Here is a 21434-nt window from a genome sequence, read left to right as displayed (position 1 = left end):
TTGAAGCAAGATTTCCTAGGTTGATGAGAGTCTCACTATTTGCTTAGGCTGTCCTTGAACCTGCAATCCTGTCTCAGCCTCCCAAGTACTGGGATTAGAAGACTGTACCAGCATAAGTAATAAATATTAGACAGAGTTTGATGATAATAAGCAAAACTATTACACCTAACGAAGTTCAAGTCTTTCCTTTCAAATATGTTTATCTTAAATATTTTTCAAAGAGGAGCATTTTCACATCTTCCTGATATATATTCTTTTTACTTATACATAGTCATATGTATACACTGAAAAATACATAGAATGACATCAATTAAATACCACGTACGTTTCATTTGTGTGTAGGGTTTTAGTAGTTATTAATGGTCTCCCTTACTTTTTTAGTTCTTTAAATTTCTAATGTATCCATGAGGAATTTCTATAATCAGAAAATGTGTCCATCTAAAATTCATGCATTTAAAAAATGCTTAGTGAGCATTTAATTAAGTGTCTGGATTGGTGTTTATAAGTGATGACTAACCCCAAGGGAAACTATTAATAAGCAAAAGAAAGAATTCTTTATTGTCGGTAAAGAATTCATTAAGTTGACTCTATGGAGACAGCTGTGCAAACCCAGAGACTGAGTGGGATAAGGTTTGAAGGGGGTTGAAACAGTCCTAGCCTCCGATTCCCATCAAGGTACCTCACTTCACTTTCTGCTGCCGGAATGGGGTGAGAATTTCATCAGGTGCTTTGAAGAGCTCCATTTTCCATTCCTGTGGGACTTTTCCATGCCCTCTTGGCCTCTCCCAACTGCTCTGTAGATTCTGACTATTTGCCTAGCTTCCCACCTGGTGAAAGTAACTGTCAACAACTCCACAGCTCCCTAGGTGCTTACAGCAAAAAGCTAAATAAAGAGGCTCTTCGGGGCATTTTCTGAGGTCTGTGCTTCTCTGGCATGTCCAGGCTGTAAGTCTTTGTGAAATCTGTCCCTAAAATTAGATGCTGGTAAGGCAATAGTGAAAAAAAAAAACAACACATACTCCTGCTCTTCTGGAATTTATATTTTAGAGGAGAGAGGGACATTGGATAAGTAATTACCAGTGTAATGACTGGAACAAAAAGATAGGAGCTGGATGCCATGGAATATCTTTTTCCTTTGTCCACTTTCCCCTTTTTCACTGCTTACTGTCCCGGTGCGGGCCTTGTTGCCTTCTGTTTTGTTCAGTGCTTCTCTGCAAGCACATCTGTTTTTCCTAGCAGTTTCTTGCACGCAGCTGCACTGTGCCTGCCTCAGATTAAATGCTCTGCAATGTCTTGCTAAAATGAATAAAGAAAAAAGTTTCAGTTAGGTCACTCAGTATGCCCTCCTTTCTCAATATTTTCTATTTAGACACAACTTTTAAGACACTAGGAGGCATATTTATTTGATTAGCTTAAATATTATACTAGACAATTCAATGGAAGTTGTTTTTGTTATTTGTTGTTTGTTTTGTCTTTTCTTTTTTGCTTGTTATTACCTAACCTAGAGCAAGAATGAAGTCAGAGTAGTGATTTTGTATAGGAAGAGTAAAGTTAACCTTGTCCTCACCAATAAAAATAAGTGCTAGTTCCTAGGGATGCATTTCCAGGTAGCAAAAAGATCAAAGTACACACTTTTTGTTGTAAATTTGGGAGAAAAGGGTCTGGGCCAAGTGTTTACTGATTCTGAGAGGCCCTAATGGCTGCACTGTGAGAAGATCACAGCCTGTCAGTGCTGTGAAAGATACTCTATTTCCCTGGCTGTGATGGCAAAACGGTGAACTTTTCTCCTATCCTCTACCTTGTAATTTAGTCAGAGTCCCTATCGTCACCCACATCATGGATGAGAGGTAGGTCAAGCATCCAATCCATACTCCTGGATCCGATTTATTTATTTATTTATTTATTTATTTATTTATCCCTCTGAAAATATGCTCCTTTTGCACCAAGGGTGGGAGTTCATGTTCCTGGGGAGATTTTTCTTGTTCTTTTTTGACTAAGAGCCTAGGCATTAATTGACTCATATTGAGTAACCCACAGTGTGGGTTTGATATGGTTGGATTCAGCTGGTTCCACTGAAAAACTGGTTCATCTTCCTCTATTTCCACGATTACATAATGATGAGATATCTTGTGAAGACAAGGCAACAGACGTCTGAGTCCGTATCATCTTGTAGGACTTTGACGCCAAGATCTGAGTATATATCAGGTGAGACGCAGAAAGCTCTCTGGATTCTGTATGGTTTGTCTTAATCTTCCTCGGGAAGTCCTCTATTGTTTGCTCTGGTTTTATATCTCTAGCGTCTGAGTCAGGAACTTCCCCCTGCCCATACACCCATACATGCATGCGCATGTGTGTACACAAACACATAAATACACACACACACACACACACACACACACACACACACACATTCTTTCTAACTCACTTTTAAAACAAAACCAGGAGACACAATGTGCATTATTTCAACCTGAGAAGTCCCATATTCAAGGAGAGTTTCAAAGGTAATGCTTGTTGATAATTGTAATTGAGGTTGAGTTTTAATGCTAGTAGTCCGAAAAATAGAAATCAGAGGAGGTTACTTCAGAATATCATTTTAAGCCTATTAAGTACCATCATCATCCTCTCACCTGGAGAGAGAAACACAAGCCATCAATAGCCAGAATATTTTTGAGGCTGAAACAAAACCTCTAGTTCCTCGAATGCAGGCATCCCCACACTGTGGAAATGACTGGAGATATGCAATGAGTGGTACCACCAAGATATTTCAAGATCCATTTTGTATGTGTAGTCAGAATTTCTTCTAATAAGTCAGCCCAAGCTGCCAGGAAGCTGATGATTTTCCCTTTCCGCCTTTCCACTTTCAGGATGCCATCCGAAAGCCTACAACTTAGTTGGATAACCTTTACTAAAGAACTACCCAGGGTACACCCCAAGCACCAAGTTAGAGTTATTTCATTTATCTTCACTTAGCAGACACTGCGAGGGAGGGGATCATTTACATCTTGGGTGAGGAAATGAAGGCCCATAATAAGTAACGGACTTAAGTCCACACAGCTATGAATCACATATAGAAAAATGTGTTGAAATCAGGCATAGTGTGAATGAGAGGAGAAAGTCACTGCTTCTGGTTTGAATGTCACAGAAGGTTTCAGGATGGGCTCTTTTGTAAAGCCAAGCTTGAAGTAATGGACTGTGTAACAAATAAAAGAGAACTATTTACCATCTGGCCAAGAATCTGATTCTACTCCAGGACTCACTCATTGCAAAGTATTCATTTATGAAACATGTACTGATACTTATTCTCTGCCAGACATTGTTGTTTGCATGGGAATCCAGTTTATATTGACAGTCAGCATCGGTATCCTCATAATGCTTCTCTTGGGAGACAAGACCGAGACAATGTGTAAATAAACACATAGTACATTTGTTTGTAAGTCCTATGAAGATGAAAAGAGTATTCCCTCTTTATTCAGGAGTGACATTCCAAGATTCCCAGTGGATGTCTGAAACTGCAAATATTACTGAGTTCTACATATGCTATGATTTTTCTTAAATAAACTTATCAACGACAAAGTTTAATTTATTAGGCATAGTAAGAAATTAGCAACCATAACAATCAAACGATTATAACAATATACTGTAATAAAAGTTATGTGAACATTGATAGGCATAATGTCACATGCCTGTAATCTCAGCAATTTAGGAGGCTGAGGCAAAAGAATTGTCATCTTGGAAGCCAGTCTCAGCAACTTAGCAAGACACTGCCTGAAGAAATAAATAAAGTTAAAAGAGTCTGAGGGTATAGATATGTATTTGAGTACTCCTGCGTACAATCTGTGGTACAGGGAAAAATATATGAATGTGGTGTCTTGCTTAAAAAAATCTTAATTCACCCCATTGTCTCTTATTTTAGACGATGTAGGATGGTACAGTGCCTATGTGATGAGATGAACTGAGGTAAATAACATAGGCACTGTGCTGTGGCATTTGGTTAAGGCAATATCATAACTGTAACTCTGAGAACCATGAGGTCCAAATGACTAAACAGAGGGTAGCGTATGGAATGTGGGTATTCCAGTCAAGGGATGGTTCCTGCCCCTGGTGGGATGGAGCAGAACATCTTGTGACATCACCATACTACTCAGAATGGCACACCATTTGAAAATCTATGAATTGCATGTTGGTGGAATTTTTAATTTAGGATTTTCAAGCCACAGTTCAGTGAGAGTAAGTAAAACCATTGAAAATAAAACCTCAGATAAGGAAGAAACTATTAGACTATGGGTGAAGGGGAACAAAGAATAAGAAAGTACACAGTTGTCAGAAAACCCTTCACTGAAACTTGAGGGCCTTTTAGAGCGAAGAGATCATTGGTGTGTGTAGAGCAGAACCACTTCACGGGCAGGCAATGGCCCCCGTGAGGCCTGGAGAAAACTCATTACTCATGTAACTCATAACTTGGGGTCTTATCAGCATGAAAATTTATTTTATTATGCCAAAAATGTAAACAAAATATTTGGCACATTAGACCAAAGGATTGCATTCAATTTCTTTAAAGCATTATGATAGCTGCTTTTGTGTATGTGTGTGCTAGATAGAAGAGGATATGACTCGGGATGGTACCCAGGGGCATTCTACCTCTGAGCTATACTCCTAGCCTTATTTTATTTTTTATTTTGAAACAGTGTCACACTAAGGTGCAGAGGACCTCACTGAGTAACTGAAGCTGGCCACAATCCTGTGATCCTCCTGTCTCAGCCTCCCAGATATTACTGGTTTATGACACCACACTCAACTCAAGCTTCATTTTAAGTAATGAGTATAGCACTTCATCTTTAGATCTAAGGTATTAGAAAGTATAATTCTTTCAAGATGCTCTTAGGTAGGCTCATGCAGCACATCATGACATCCTCATCAGGACTATTAAACCTGGCATGTATGCAAATTGGAATAGCTGGCATAGAAGTACCCTGAGAGTCACTAAAAAAAAGTCACACAGCTTATATCAGGCATTCAAAACCCAGTTTAGGAAACAAGAGAACAAGAGTAAATCTAGTTTCCTACACATCTGAAGTAAAGGGTCTTGCAGAAGGAGGCAGTGCCTGGAATTGAGCCTCTACCAACTTCAGCCAAAGGTCAGAGAGCAGTAAATCTGGGCACTTGCTATGTCACTGGGAGACCTGGAGCTCAACATTGTCCCTGTCCTCTTGCAGAAGGACAGGGCATGCTGTGGGCCTGAGGTGATAACTGCTCCCATACCCCCTGCAGAGCTCAGTGCCTGCATCTGCTAGCCAAACCTCCAGACCTCTGTTCTGGCCTCCTGCTTCATATTTCCACTTATATTTCAGATACCTCTAATTAGCTGTTAAATTCTTATCTCAGTTTCATTCAGTCCATTATCTCTGCCCAAATTATTCTGCATTTTCCTTCCAACATCCCCTTTACTAGAATCAGCACATCATTTCCCAAATGTCCAAGATGAAACAGTTATATTCAACCTCTTGTTCTTCTTCAGATGTAATAGCTAATGCAAAACAAAACTCACTTTTCTCTTAAATAAGAAAGTCCCTCTTCTCTGGCTTCATATAAGATTTCTCCCACTCATACTCAAATATTAAGAAAAAGTTTATCTCTCTTATATCTAAACCCAGTCTTCCTTTGCTCTAATTCACTTTATACAGGTCTACTGAATTCCTTTTAGGTGATGATGTATGTTATGTCATGCCCTTCATCAATAGCCCGGAATATCTGGCTATTTAATCTAGCAAATGGAATCAAAGTCCTCTCTCTAGATTTAAAGACCCTCCCAGGTTTGATTGCCTGCAAGTATTGTCAGAGAAAACCAGAGCCTGACAGATGTTAAAAACAGTAAAAGCTAATTGTATTGAATATTTTTTGCAGTATGGGAAAACAGACCTCAGTAAAAAGCAGGATTCCCCATATCCAACAACGTAAAAAGGGTTCATAATCAAGAAGCAGATTTGGAAGCAAAGGGCCAATGGATGGAAGGAAAATTACTAAGATGAAACATTAAGGATAGAATGAAAGGGGATAATTCTGATTAAAAATACCCAATGAGATTTTTGGGCAGTGAAGGTCAGAGTGATTGGTTATCACCTGGAGGATGTTGGAGGATAGAACAATTAATCAGCTCCTGAGGGTGAGAGGGGTCTGTCTAAACTGACTTAGCAAAATTCTTGCTTACACTGGCCAAAAAATTGAAACAAACAAACAACAACAACAACAACAACAACAACACACACACACACACACACACACACACACACACACACAAGCCCATAGGTCAAGCCAAGAAGAGGGCACCGAAAAGCTTAACTACGGTTTAGCCTGATTAAATTACTTTTAGTACCTTCCACTATTTCTCAGGATTTGCGGAATCTAGTATTCTTTTTCTTTTTTTCTACTCACAGATTCTCACACATAACACACTTATCTCACCACAGTCTTTTTCTGTTGAGACACTCCACCATCAATTGTCCATTTTCCCTTCTTGCCCACCCAGTTCCATCTTCACAGCATTGGAAGAAAATCCACTTTTCCGCCAGGCATGTGACACAAGCCTTTAATCCAGTACTTGGGAGGCTGAGACAGAAGGATCGCAGATTCAATGACAGCTTCAGCGACTTAGTGTGTAGCTCAGGTGGAATGCCCCTGGGTTTCATCCCCATTGCCATTTATGAATAAATGTTAAAATACAGATTTTCTTTAAATGACAATGCTTAGATTTTATCTGTCCATTCATCATATTTTAGGCATAAAATAGCAGCAAGTGTGCTTCTTTTTTTAAAAAAAAAACATCAAGTAAAATAAATTGTTCATCAATATTCCTTTTAAAATGTATTTTATTATCACAAACTAATTCTCCATTTTAATGGAGTTCAACATGACATCTTTATACATGTGCGGAACCTGCAGTGATCAAAGCCAACCATTCTTTTTCCACCTCATCCTACACACTCTTCCCAAGAACTACTCACTCTTCTACTAGTAATCACTATTCTACTTCCAGGTAAACTTATTCAAGTTCTCATATATGAGAGAGGACATGTGTGTTTGGTTTTCTGTGTATGGATGATTTCATTGAACACGGTGATCTGTTCTGTACATCTTGCTGTAAATGAGAGGATTTTATTATGGGTGCGTAATCCTCTGTTATGTATACATGCCATGCTTTATTTATCCATTCAACTGTTGATGAGCCCCGAGGCTGATTCTGTATCTTAGCAATGGCCAATATTGCCACAATAAACATAGGAGTGTAAGTATCTCTTTGGTAGTCTGCTGTCACTCCCTTTGTGTGTATCTCCAGAAGTGGGATAGCTGGATCATATGGTAAATCTTCTCTTCCTTTTTTTATTTTTTGTATTTTAAGGTTCTTTTTTCTTTTTGTATTCTAAGGGACCTCCATAATGGCTGTGCTAATGTATGACTCCATCAAAAGTGAATATGTTCCTTTTTCTCCATATCTTTACCAGCAGTTGTTATTTTTCTTTGTTGGTTTTGTTTTGTTCTGATAATAGCTCTCCTCACTGGCGTGAGAGGGTATCTCAGTTTATTTTTTATTTGTTTTTTTTTTCATGGTTAATAATACAGAGAATTTTTTCATATACTTCTTGGCCATTTGTACCTCTTCTTCTGAGACATGTCTACTCAGGCTTATTTGCCCACTTTTAACTGTATTACATGATTTTCTTAGAGTTTTTCAGTTTTTATTTTTTGTAATTTTAATTTTTGTATTTTGTATTTTGTATTTTTTGGTTTCTTACATTCTCTTTAAATGAATCTTCTGGCAGATGAATAGGTGGCAAGTAATTTCTCTCATTCTTTTGGTCATCTCTTTACTTCTTTGATTGTCTTTGCTGTGCAGAAGCTTTTTATTTCAATGCAATCCCATTTGTCAATTTTTGCTTTCGTTTCCTATGGTTTTGAGCTGCTATCTAGAAAAATCATTAACCATACTATGCCAGTGTATGAAAATGTTTCCCCATGTTTTCTTTTAGTAATTTTAGATTCTTACATTTAGGTCTTTGATCCATTATGAGTTTTATTTTTGAACCTGGTGATGGATAGTGGTCAAATTTCAATCATCTGCACATGAGTATCCAATATTCCTAGCACTATTTATTAGGGATGTTGTAGTTTTTATAATGCACATTTCTGTCACCTTTGATAAGAGTCAGTTGGCCGTAGATGTGTGAGCTTATTTCTAAAGAAAATCAGATACCTGAGAGATGTAGGAAGAAATATGTAATTTAGTTTGTTTGTCAATGTATTTTTACATCAATGTGGGAATAACTGTTAGTACTAGACACATAAAATAACAAATCTGATGAATTATGAACTATTATACAGTAAGGATCACAGTCTAGATTTCTCCCTCATTTCGCCCAGAAACTATAAGGACTATAATCTAAAACTCAAATACCATCATGCATTTACACACTCATCTTACAGTTGAAAGATTCTCTCTATTATTACATTTTTTTCACATTCCTGACGTCAGTATTGTCACAAAGACAAATATCAAACACTGTTTTCTAATTCACTTGACTCAGACTGACTAGTAGATAATTGTATTACTAAAAATATGTATGTAGGTTTGTTTATTATATACATGTCTGGATAGATGAGGTATATGTATATATTGGAGCAGGGATTATTATTTGTTCTTTTTAAAAATAACATCTTTATCCTCTTTAAAAACTTGGACTTGAGTAATAATGATACATCTACTTAATAAATGGGAAAATAGAAATGAAAAGCTAAGTCATTTCCTCAAAATAGCAAGAACATCATGAGGCTGGAATTTTAACCATTATTATTCATTTCCAGGAATTTTGTTACTAAATTATCCTCTGCTCAAATAAATGAGGCTAGAATACCAGTATTCTAAGACCTTGTGACAGTTTTAAAGTTGAGTGTCTTAAATGTACAGTGTTTAAAATACAACATAGTGAAGCAGGTGTACTGAAAAGAGGAAGAGCTTAGAACAACATGAAGGGAAAGGTGTGCAGTGGAGATTTCTTCTTGGAAACCAATGACCAATACACCTTGCAAGAGGCATGTCCTTTTTGCTGTATTTCTCACTGATCCAACAAAAGTAAAAAATCTTTAATAATTTTAAATAAATTTTATCAACTTTTAAATAATTGACTCAGAATAATACTAACATTCTGGTACCACATTGAACCATTCTCTAAGAACTGTACTTTTTTATTGTAGCAATAGTTTTTACCTTTCAAAATTCATCTCATAATTTACAAAAATACAGAAACAAGGAGATAATACTTGGACCTATATTCTTGCTTCAAGTTTACTGACTCTTACCTTGACATATTATTTTTCTCTCTGAACTTCATTTTCCTCATCTGCCTACTGAACTTGATTACTGTAGCATCATGAAATAATGCATGTAAAAATCATCATAATGTCACCAATGTGAGACACAGTTCTACACACATCCCCTAGCTACATACTTTTAATCTCTTCTGCATGTTGCTTTGTTTTCATTTTGCATCATTTACCCTATTTATTTAAACTTCTGGTAAAAGATGGCCTTATTGCTATGTGAATTGCTTCCTAAGTAACATCATTCTTAGAATCAAGAAAAAAATAACAATTTAATTTCAGTAATTTTTTCCATGACTGACTGATAGTCTAATTACTTTCCACTGTGATCTATTGTTTTAAGCTTAAGGCACTAAAGAATATTTTAAGTAAATTCACATTAGAGATAGTGTCCTAAGGCAAATTTATTCATTTTTTTTACCTACCTTTGTTTGGCGAATTTTTAGATTTTTTTTCAGAGAAGAAACTTTAGATAAGACAGAGAGTAAGACTTCAGGGAACTAGAAACGATCAGCAGAGGAGGAAATGGGTGAAAAGGGCCTGTGCAGCTGATCTCAGCCTTCTCGTACCTTCATAAAAGGTTCCTCTGTAGGCAGTTGTGGGTGTCAGTGCTTTGCAGTACACAGAAACCTCTTGAACATATAAAAGGGGTGGAAGACCTGGAAATCAGACAAGAATCATGTAGCTTCTGAGACATTAGCCCCAAAAGCAGGAGACACTGGCTCTCTACGGCCAAAGGACAGAGAGAGTTGGAGTGGTTCCAAAACCCAAATGGAGAATCACCTGGAGAAAACTAAAACCAGGTGGGCTTGCCTGGCAGGATGTGAGCATTGGAAAAAATGCAGCTGGGGTAATAAGGGAACACGGAGACGGAAGAAATGTCTTCCCAGCTTACCACCAGGACCTCCTATTAGTTAAACCAAACTAGAAATTAGCTGGCATGAGAGCCTTCAACATCTTGCCTGATAGATGAGAAGACCCTCCCCTTTGATTTAGCAAAGAATAAAGACCAAATATAAACGCGAGGGCAGATAGGAGAGATAGATAACAGAGATCCCACCAGTAAGTTAATTAGTGTTCTGGCTAGCACAGTCCAGGAATATCCCTTAGGTTACTTACTAAAATGGGAAACCGTCCTTTCTTATGATTACACGTGTTTAGTACTCCCTAAATTTAAGGAAGAATTGCAGCATCTCTCAGTGACATCATGGAAATTAGAGTTAGACAAAATTGGCTCATTCAAAACTCGGCTACATAAGAAAGGATATTTGAATGCTTTTTAAAAATATTTTAGAACTTAATTTTCTTCCTTGATTAATGTGTTAGCTTTATGTTACTATAATGAAAAACCCAAGAAAGTTAACTTATTCAGAGAAAAGATTTAATTAGCTCATTAAAGTTTAATTAGCTCATGGCGCTGGAGGTTCTAGTCAAAGATCAGATGGACATATTGGTTTAGGCCTCTGGCAAGGGTGCCAGGTAACAAAGGCAGAGAGTATGGTTTGAGCATGTAACTCACATAGCAAGCCAACAAGCAAAGAAGGGCTAAGAGCCCAGAATCCTGTAATTTCCTTCAAGGGCTTTTCTTCAGTGACTTTGGAGTCTTCTTTAAGGTATTCTTTTAAGGTCCTACCACCAGCAGGTCCATAGAACCTGTCAAAAGTGCTACCCTACGGCCTATGACTAAATACATAGGCCTTTGGAGTACACTCTTCATATACAAACCATAGTAATTAACATAGAATTTTTATTCCTGACGTATAGTTCTAAGCGAGCAATAAGAAGAAAATGCTTGCAAAACACCCAGAAGCAGGTCAGGCCCAGGACATACTCATCAAATGTTTGGTCTTTGCCCCTTTCCTTTAAGAAGTCATTGGTATCTTTACAAAAACATTAGAGTTACAATACTGTAACAACACATGCACACCCATGTTTATACTGTAATGACTCACGAGGGCCAAATTATAGAAACAAGCTAGGTGTCCATCAACAGACGAATGGCAAAAGAAAATGTGGTATATCCACACAATGACATTTTAGACCACCCTAAAGAGCAAAATTATGTTATCAGCAGGAGAATGGATGGAACTGAATAATATTTTATATCACCAGTCTCAGAAAAACAGGGGTCATATATTTTCTCTCATATGTAAATGCTAGAATGAAAATAGGAAACAAAAAGGACTTTTCGTCAAATGAGGAGAGAAACCATTAGAATAGTTTAAGGGACTTGGGGGAGGGAAGTAAGCAGGGGAGAAATGAGGTTTGAGGAACAGTTCAACTAATGCTATGTCCATACATGCATGTATCACTACCAATCTCACCAACACGTATGGGGAGGAAGGAAGGGGGGATAGTGTGGGGTATGGAGGGAAATATACCAGGTGATGTGTGAATACATCACTATGACTCTCACTATGATGTATACTTGTAATATAACAATAAAATAAATTTCAAATACTACATGACAAAAAAGTTATTTTTATTCCATTTTATTTGAAATATTAATTTTTCTATAGATTTCCTTCCCCTATTTCTAAGAAAAAAAGTTCCCGACTGATAGAAAAATTCAAACTATTGCCATGCTCCAGGTGCCCTTTCCCACGGTCTTCTCAGCTGCTGTCTATACCACATCTTCAAACATCCTCATTTCCGTCCCTTCTGTCTTTTATACTCCCAGCCACTTCAAGTGTCTTTCCTGCCGCCATTTAAATTATCTTATCACTAAGCTGTCTTGCTATCCTCTAGTGAAATGATTTTTACAGAAAGCATGAAACGTTTTCCCTGGCATTCTTTAATGACAACTTCAGTAAAAAATGTGCCCAGTTCCTGGGAACAAAGTTATAGAGCAAGGTGTGAGTATGAGCACATTTTTCCTTCTGGAAAAAGGAAGTACATGAAATGTATATAAATAATGAGAGATCCATTTGTAAGCAAAACGGCAAGCAAAATATGTGTTTCCTTTACTCTCAAGATTCTCTAGCTAAGAAAGCATTGCTACAGAAATAGTTCCTTCTGTAAAATCATGGGATGTGGAAACCCAGTCCTTATCTGTGTTGGCCTATCCCTTTCCCAGGGGTGAGCAGGGTAGGACATTTTCTCAGAGAGTAAGTGGGGGCTGGCTTTTCTCTTTTTTCCTGGCCTTTCTTCATTTCATACAAGAGATATTCCACTGCAGTCTTTTAGAAAATACCCTTTTATTAAAATAAAACCATTATAGAAATTAAATCTCCATACTTTTATGTTTTTATTTTCCCCCTATTGTTTTGAACTATGTTTTGTTCCGGTTTGGTTCGGGTTTGAATTCGAGTTTGAGTTATGGTTTGTTTGTTTGGAAGGGATATCAGCTATTTAACTCTTTTTTTCCCAGCTTGAGACTGAATTTTTGAGGTAGCTGATTGTAGCACCCATTCTGGGTGGTTTAATTAAATGTAGAGAGCTTAATAAAGACCCAAATTCAGAGATGTTCACTGGAGTTCTAAACTGCCGGGTTACCTATATGCTCAACTCTACACCCTCTTACTTATCCCCAAATACCACACCCAAGACACATTTTTTTCTTCACACAACTTCAAACTTTCTTCAAACTTGAGGTTTTAATGAGAATTTTTCCCTCTGCCATGAATATATACATATGTGTGTTAGCTCTCTGTAACTGTAACAAAATACCTGAGGTAAACAACATGGAAGAAAGGAAGGCTTATTTCCAATCACAGTTCAGAGGACTCACGGTCCCTTGGTTTGTTGCTTTGGACTTGTGGAGAAGCAGAGCATGGTGGTAAGAAAGAGTGGTGGAAACCGGGCGTGGTGGCGCACGCTTGTAATCCCCGGGCTTGGGAGGCGGAGACAGGAGGATCACGCAGGTTCGAAGCCAGCCGCGCTGGCGTAAGAGACCCTGTTTCAAAAATATAAAATAGGTCTGGGAGTGTATTCCGGAGGAAGAAGGGCTTCCAGGAACCCCAGTACCACCAAAAAAAAAAAAAGAAAAAAAGAGAAAAAAAAAGAGTGGTGGAACAAAGCTATGTATCTAATGGCAGCTGGAAGGCAAAATGAGAGACGGGAGGGAGGCAGGTTCCAGTATCCCCTCCAAGGGCATATCTAAAGGAATGTAACTTCCTCTGGTTCTTATTAGGCTCCAACTCTTATAAGGTTCCAGCACCACCCAACTGTGCCGCAGGTTGGTGGTCAAGTATTTAACACATGGGCTTTGTGGGGTCCACTTATCCAAACCATACAATATGTCCTCCTTTTTAGTTTTATATGAAGCACCACCTTGTCATCTGTTCTCAGTTCAACTAGCATCTCCTGAGAAAGGTCTTTGCAAAGCAGCACCCAGAGTAACTCATCCATGCCATCCACAGTCCCTCCCATTCCTCCTGTAACATCATCCTCACAGAAATTGCCTGAGATCTTTCGGCTATTTATTACTTTTTATCAGAGTCCGTCTCCATTACTGGAATAGAATCCCAGCAGGCAAAAACAGTAGGGTATTGTTCTGCCTCTCTGGTGCCTGGTCTGTAGTACATGCTCATTAAATGATCATTAAATGATAGAAAGTTCATTGAAGGATAGAATGATTGAGTAAATAAGCACTTGGTGATGCCATCTGCAGCTAGTGAGTGTGAGCTCATGGTAACTACTAACATACAACAAACAGCAACGGAAAATCTACCTTGGTGCCAAGCATCTTGCAGTGTAAGTGTGGCACAGAGAGACAGAGATCTTGTCTTGGTGCTTAGAAGGACTCAGGAAAGTAAATAAGCTTTTTTATTATCTATGATAGATGATCCACTGTAGGAAGTACAGCATCTTTTTGAGACGAGGTCACAGGAGAAGCTGATATTCTGAGATCTGCTGGAAGCTGGCAGAAAAAGATTGAATAAAACAGTGAAGAGAGAAAGTAAGGATTAAGAGGAATTGGGAAATAAAAAGGAGAGGAATGACAAGGCTCTTATGTTCCTACATGGAGTTAAAATTTAATGGTATAATTCCATTGTCAAAATCCCCCTGTAAAATAATTATCCTTCTCCAGATCATTTATGTGGAAAATAAGGCTCTTGCTAGGTAAATCCTTCATGCAGGATCCTATAAATTGACTCACATTGGCAGGACCAGCAACAAACTTCCCAGATTATTATCAGTTCCCTATATTTTAGTGCTTTATTGCCCACAGTGGCTCAGTACACAGTTTGGTGATTGTAAAGAATAGCTCTCTGACTTGAGACATTGCCAGAAATGCCAGAATGTAGCATTCTAGTTACAGAAGAGATCTCAAGATAGGTTATTTTTCAAAATGACCATGATGAGGCAGAGGGCTAAAATAACTTTTGCACCTGCAACTTTTAGTGTATAAATAAAGGAGAAATCGTCATAATGAGGGCAGGCATTCCTCCTGAATGCAATAGTAAATATCTATGAAGAGCTATCATGGGACAGAGGAGATGTCTCTGTACCCAATATAACCCAACGCTCCTCTGCCTTTATCCTTGCATCTGGCCAGCCACTGAGACCACACTTGAAATGGCTTGTAGGGTTTTCTGAACTCTTAATAAGAGTAACCAACCATTTGGGATGTTGCGTGAGCTAAGAACTGTTCATTTCATTTCACATATCACTGTTTATCATCTCTAAAGGAAAGGAGAACAGTTCAAAACCATGTCCCTCAGTGCCCCTTTCCTATTCCCCAAAACATAATCAATTTCAGAGACCAATGAGAGAAAGCCTGTGCCAGAAAGTCCAGATACATAGTACCTTTTTAAGGACACTGACTTTCTCATAGGCAATTTAGTTGTACAAACCAACCAAGCATGCTGATGCTGATGATGTCACTGTTTCTGAAGCCTAGCATAGAAATCCCTCTCTCTTTGGGCACAAGAATGAGGGTGTGGTAGACAGGATACATCTCACTCATCCAGCCATCCACAATCCACTACACAAAGCACCATGAGGGAGAGGAGGTACTGCTTGCAAGAAGTACCATTAAAACCGGTGTTATCTGTTCAGCCCATCTCCACTGAACTCTTCTCAAAGTAGCCCCTTACCTACTGTAAGCTTTCCCTAATAAATGATATGTTTCACAAACTGTCTCCGAGCATAGTCTTTGGCCCATCTACCACCTACTCTCCTGCCCTGCCTGGCTGGATTGTGGATGTGACACAGTCCTAGTATTATTCCCACTTCACACTGAAGGTGACTTTTACATTTGTTAAAATGTAATGGCTCTGTAGCAAAGCTGAGACTCAAACCTAGGTGTTTCTGTATGCAAGATCTAGAGGCTGACCCCTAGAATATGCTGCTTGTACTCTTTTAGATTCATAGTTAGGTGAGTTGGGCCACCTCACAGATCTAGACAGCAATCAGGAGTTTGAAAAGCCTGAGCATCCATGCAAGATGAAAAAGATGGGGCCCTACTGGGTGGAGGAAAAGAATGAACGACTCACATTTCTCCACATATTCTAAACACTTGGCATCTTCACAGGAGGACTTTCCTAAGTACTTTATAAATACCTACTTGGATGGTACATCTACTTATCATTTTAAATTGTTACTTAAGATACACGTTTAGTGAAAATACTTTCCAAATGCTAGTCTCAAATATAAGATCACTAATACTGATCATCAATAGTAATTGACCTTGACGTAGGGTGGTGAAAGCAAAGCAGTCTTGTGGCACCTTCTGTCACAGAAAAGTAACAGCCCGTTTTACAACTGAAGGAGAAGTTCAGAGGAGCCCTGTGACTAACCAGAACATCATCTTTGAAGTTAGCCTAGCATTGATTCCAAGAACCGCCCTGCTATTCACTTTGGGCAGGCAACTTATTATTTTTTTTCTATGAATTTCAATTCTTAACAAAAAACAGACAACTGCACAAGGTTATTGTGAATGTTGAGTACTGGAGAAATGACCCATACACATACACAGCACAGCACACAGAGAGTGTTGGTTTATTTATTTTTTAATTTACTCTCCCTTCTCCTTCTCCTCCTTCTTTTTCTCCTCCTCCTCCACTTCTTCCTCCTTTTCTTCTTTCTCCTCCTTCTTCTTCTTTTTCTTCCTCTCCTTCTCTTTCCTCTTTGTACTAGGGATTGAATTCAAAGGCATTCTACCTTTGTGCTACATTCCAAGCCCTATTTTTAAATTTTTATTTAGAAACAATATCTCATTAGGATGATGAGAGTATCATAACTTGCTAAGGCTGTCTTGGAACCTGTGATCCTCCTGTCTCAGCCTCCCAAGTACTAGGATCACAAGTATGTGCCACCATGCTTGGCTTTTATTTTCTTTCTGTGACACAAACACACACACACACACACACACACACAGAGAGAGAGAGAGAGAGAGAGAGAGAGAGAGAGAGAGAGAGAACACATCTTTTTTTTAATCTTTTTCCACAAAATGATACAAAAATAAGTTGAGGAGAGGAGGGGACAAAGTAATGGTGTGTCACGATTCTTTTTACTTTTTTTTCCTGAATTTTAATGGTTCCATGGGGTTCTGAATGAGAGAACAACTATTATGTACAAATTCTTGTTTTGAAAGCCTTTTTATTATGTTTCTTGGGTCTTAGAATTCACAAGCACCTGAAAGATAAATTTAAATATTTAATTTGATGAAGAAAAAGCTGAAACCCAGAAAGATCGAGGGACTTGACTAGATCTAAGATATATCATTCAAATACATAATGATACTGTGCACAGTTTCTAGGTTATTGTCATGTGTATTAAATTTATTGGGTTTTTTTCTTCTGGCATTATTTATGAAATTTAACTGTGATAAATATGCTTTGGCTCCATTATGCCTACATATATTAATGTGTCTAAAGGAAATTTTATTTTCAGGCCCTTATTAGCGCACAATGTAAATTGAAAACAGATTCTAAATGGCCAGCTACTAAATTTTTTAAAAACATGATAGGCCCACTGGAAGCCGGCAGCTGCATTGACATTCCTTCCTAGGGCAAAGGAAAAAAAAATACTCAGGAAAAATGTCCTGACTTGGTTTGGTGTGCCTCCATCACCAGATTTATTGACCTGCAAGAGAAGTCCATGGCTATTTCGCCCCAGTCAATATTAATTTCTAGCTTCCATAAATCCTGGTAATGAATGGAGAATGTAAGTCAATGTGTGCTCATTAGATGTGCTCACAAAATGTGGCATGTATAAAATAAAAAATACACCAATCAATCAACTTTATCAATGTTAAAATATTATATCTGACATCTTTAGAATGCACCGCTTGCTCTCTTTTTGGAAGTGACTTTTTCTTTTGTTTTTGTTTGTTTAAGTCACCTTGGTACGATAAAGCTCTTCCCTACATAATGGTGTCTCTGTCTTCTGGTACCCTTTCCTTTAATGTCCCTTTACTGTTCCCAGAATGGGCCTGGCAGCACCATAGAAGGAAGATAATTGCCCGTTTTGAAAAAGGATTCTGCTGCCACCAGCCTTTTAAGCTAATGGCCTCTCTCCTCTTCAGTCAGAATAGAGATGGCAAGTAGCCACCCCGAAGTGGATAAAAATAAGCACATTTGGTAAATATTCCCAGGTGAAGGAGCACACACAAGGCTTTGTTAAGCATGCATCTAAGAGGTTTGTAGAAAACATCAATTAAAAATTACTACCATTTACCGAGAACTTACAAGCTCAAGTTCAGGCACTATGAGGCAGTGTATTTTACCCGCATTATTTCTAATCATTCAAGCAATTCAAGACACCTCCATTTTCTCGCTTAGGAAACTACATCTCTGTGTGTTTACTTATTTTTCTTAGGAATTGTCCTATATGAAATTCCAAAGCCTTCATTCTTTCCACATTATCTTCTTCTTTAGTAATAAGAGTTCAAGTACAGAATGAGCCAGAAAAAAAATTTTTTTGATACTGAAGATTTAACCCTGGAGCATTCTACCTCTGAGCTTCTCTTCCAGATTTTTATTTTAATTTGAGACAGGATCTTCTAGTTTGCTAAGAGTCTCACTAAGTTGCTGAGGTTGTCTTTGAACTTGTGATCTTCCTGTTTCAGGCCTGTCAAGTACTGTGATTATAGATGTGCACCACCATGTTTAATCAGGAGCAAGAAAAGATAAAGACACTGTATAAGCTAGGTAATATTTATATAAAAAATAGAGCTACATCACCAACGAATTTGATACATTTTTTGAAGAATCTTTCTTTTCAGTTATTTTTCAAATCATCAGAATATCATGTTGCCAATTAGGTTAAAATTAATAGTTGAGATTTTTAAAAATTCTGTACTGTTACATCACTTCCAACTCCAAAATGGAAACCCATTTTATAAAACAATAAAATTGACAACTTCTCCACATCATTGAGTAAATGCCTAATTGTCTTTAAAGGTTCGGGAGAAGGTGAAGAAGGAGGCATAGAAACATTTTTTGCTGTGATGATTACATTGAATTATTGAAATTAAAACATCATAAAAACCATGCATACAGTCTGAACAGTCATAATAATGTTAAATAAAAATGGCACACATTTTTTTGCTAAATTTTCAACATTGTGTTTCAAATAAGCATGATAAAGGATGTTATTTCCTGAGGCCTGCCTTCCCACAATATAAAACAGGTTTTGCTCACACACTTCCAAGGTAACTGACAAAACTAATGAGCTCAGCCACATGAAATAAGCCAAAATAAGCTGTGCTCAACATGCAGCCATATCACTAAATCATCTCCGCCCGTTAGTAAATGAGCTCAGCCATCGGAAATCCCGCACACCCTACTGCATGGTCTTCATCTTCTGCGTGCTAATTTCATTTCATGTGGTTCTAATCTAGGAGCGAATGATTGGTGGGAAAGATTTCTTTCTGGGGATGTTCTGACATCTAGTCTCATTTGTGAATTTGATCATTACAGAAATGTGTATGGGAGAAGGTGAGATGAGGATGCCAAGAGCCAAGAGAAAGGAAGAAGCTTAGACATCATATCACCTAATCATTTTGCCAGGAACGATGATAGTACCAGGAATAGACAGGTCAGACGTATGAATTTATATACTCCTTTCTCAAAGGAGAAGTGAGTTCTTTAGACACTCAGAGCTCTACCTCGGTGCATTAACTGATATTAACATCCCTGGTGCTACATTCCAAACCTCGGGAGGGATCCAGGGCTGGCTACTTTGCCCAAAAGAGTCACTTGGGACTGGTTGGGCTCCTCTGTTTTTTTTTTGTTTTGTTTTGTTTTTTTTGCTTCTGGGTGGCCTGCTGAACATCTCTGACTAGATCACGTTGTGGAAATTCAGTCCTTTACTGTTTATGCTTTGGACCAAATCCCAATTTCAATAATTTAGTGAGAAAAATGTTATAATGCACTCATAGGCATGAGTGCTTGATTTTCCAAAACTATGGCAGCCAGTTTTTGATCCGTGTTGCTTTAACCTAGATTCTCATTCATATTCAATTAGCTTCTCAGTGTATATTTACCTATATATCTAACTAAGGAGGTGTATGGAGCTAAATATACACACACGGAGGGTCTTTTTTCATTGATCTAGTATTTACATATATAGCAATATGCACTGATTAGTATCAGAATGCTATAAAGTACACACATGTGCAGGTAATTACTGCATTCTCTTTCTCTGATTACAGTAGAGAGCATTGTTCCTGTTCAGCCTCTGCCTCGCCGGCTGCTCTGTCCTTTCCAGTGGCCAGATGGAAGATTTAACTTTTAGCCTTGGAATCTAGTTATCTATCACTTGACCTGCTTCAGAACATATGCCTTAATTTTTTATCATCTTTCTGCTTCATGTTACTGTTCTTTTACTTCAGTGAAAGACAGAAATCATCCAGCCTTCTAGATGTGTCATTTTTTAAGGGAGGGTGCACGTTTAAAAAAGAATACTAAAAATTCAATTTCTGCGATCACCTTATTTTCTCTTAGAACAACAAAAACCACAACAAAAAGATTCAACTGGGAAGCATCTGATCCATCATTTTTTATATTCAATTATTGTGAATTTCTCATCTTTATTTTTGGTAGTACTGGGGTTCCTGGAAGCCCTTCTACTCCCGGGCTATACTCCCAGACCTATTTTTATATTTTTATTTGGAAACAGAGACTCTTAAACCAGCGAGGCTGGCTTTGAACCTGCGCAATCCTCCTGTCTCCGCCTCCCAAGCTATATCTCTGAGATATATTCCTGGTCCTATTTTTATTATTTTATTTGAGACATATACCATGTCTCATTAGGTTTCGGAGAGCCTTTCTAAGTTGCTGAGGTTGGCTTTGAACCTGTGATCCTCCTGTCACAACCTCCAAGTACTGGGATTATGGGTGTGTGCCAGCATGCCTGGCTGAGTTTTAGTATTTTTTTTTTTTGGTGGTACTGGGGTTCCTGGAAACCCTTCTACTTCGGGGCTACACTCCCAGACCTTTTTTTTTTAATATTTTTATTTGGAAACGGGGTCTCTTAAACCAGAGAGGCTGGCTTTGAACCTGCACGATCTTCCTGTCTTCGCCACCCAAGCTCAGGGATTACAAGCGTGTGCCACTACTCACGGCCCTGAGTTTTAGGAATTTTAATACAGGTAAAAAAATAAGAAGAAAAGTTCTTATAACAGCCCCAACCTAATATGGTTTCTGCTTTCTATTCTATACACTACTTAGTTAATCTGATTTTTTTATTTTTTAAGATAGCACTTTTTATTTAACAAGTATATATGGAGAACATATTAAATTAATCCAGGGCATTAAACTGTGTTATAAATAATATTGCAGCACATATGTGAGTTGAGTGCAAATGGGGACCTCTTTTCATTCCATATTTATTGTTATTGTTAAATGTACTAGACCAGAAAGATGGTACTAATCATAAAGATACAACTAAATGGTGGTTAGTTTAGCAGTGGTGGGTGTTACCAAGCCATTGAATGGTAGTTCTTGTTATTTTTTATTTTTTTTTTGCCTGAGGAATTGGAATAAATTAATCAATGTGGAACTATTAAACAATTTTTAAGGTCATATAAAATTAATAAAGTTAAGAATTAACTTCGTTGAAGAGCTCTCAGCAAACTCAGCTATGTAAAAAGGCAGTTCTGTCCTAGAATGAAA

Source organism: Muscardinus avellanarius (assembly GCF_963383645.1).
Source record: "Muscardinus avellanarius genome assembly, chromosome: 6".
Classification (NCBI taxonomy): domain Eukaryota; kingdom Metazoa; phylum Chordata; class Mammalia; order Rodentia; family Gliridae; genus Muscardinus; species Muscardinus avellanarius.
This window is presented reverse-complemented; position numbering follows the sequence as displayed.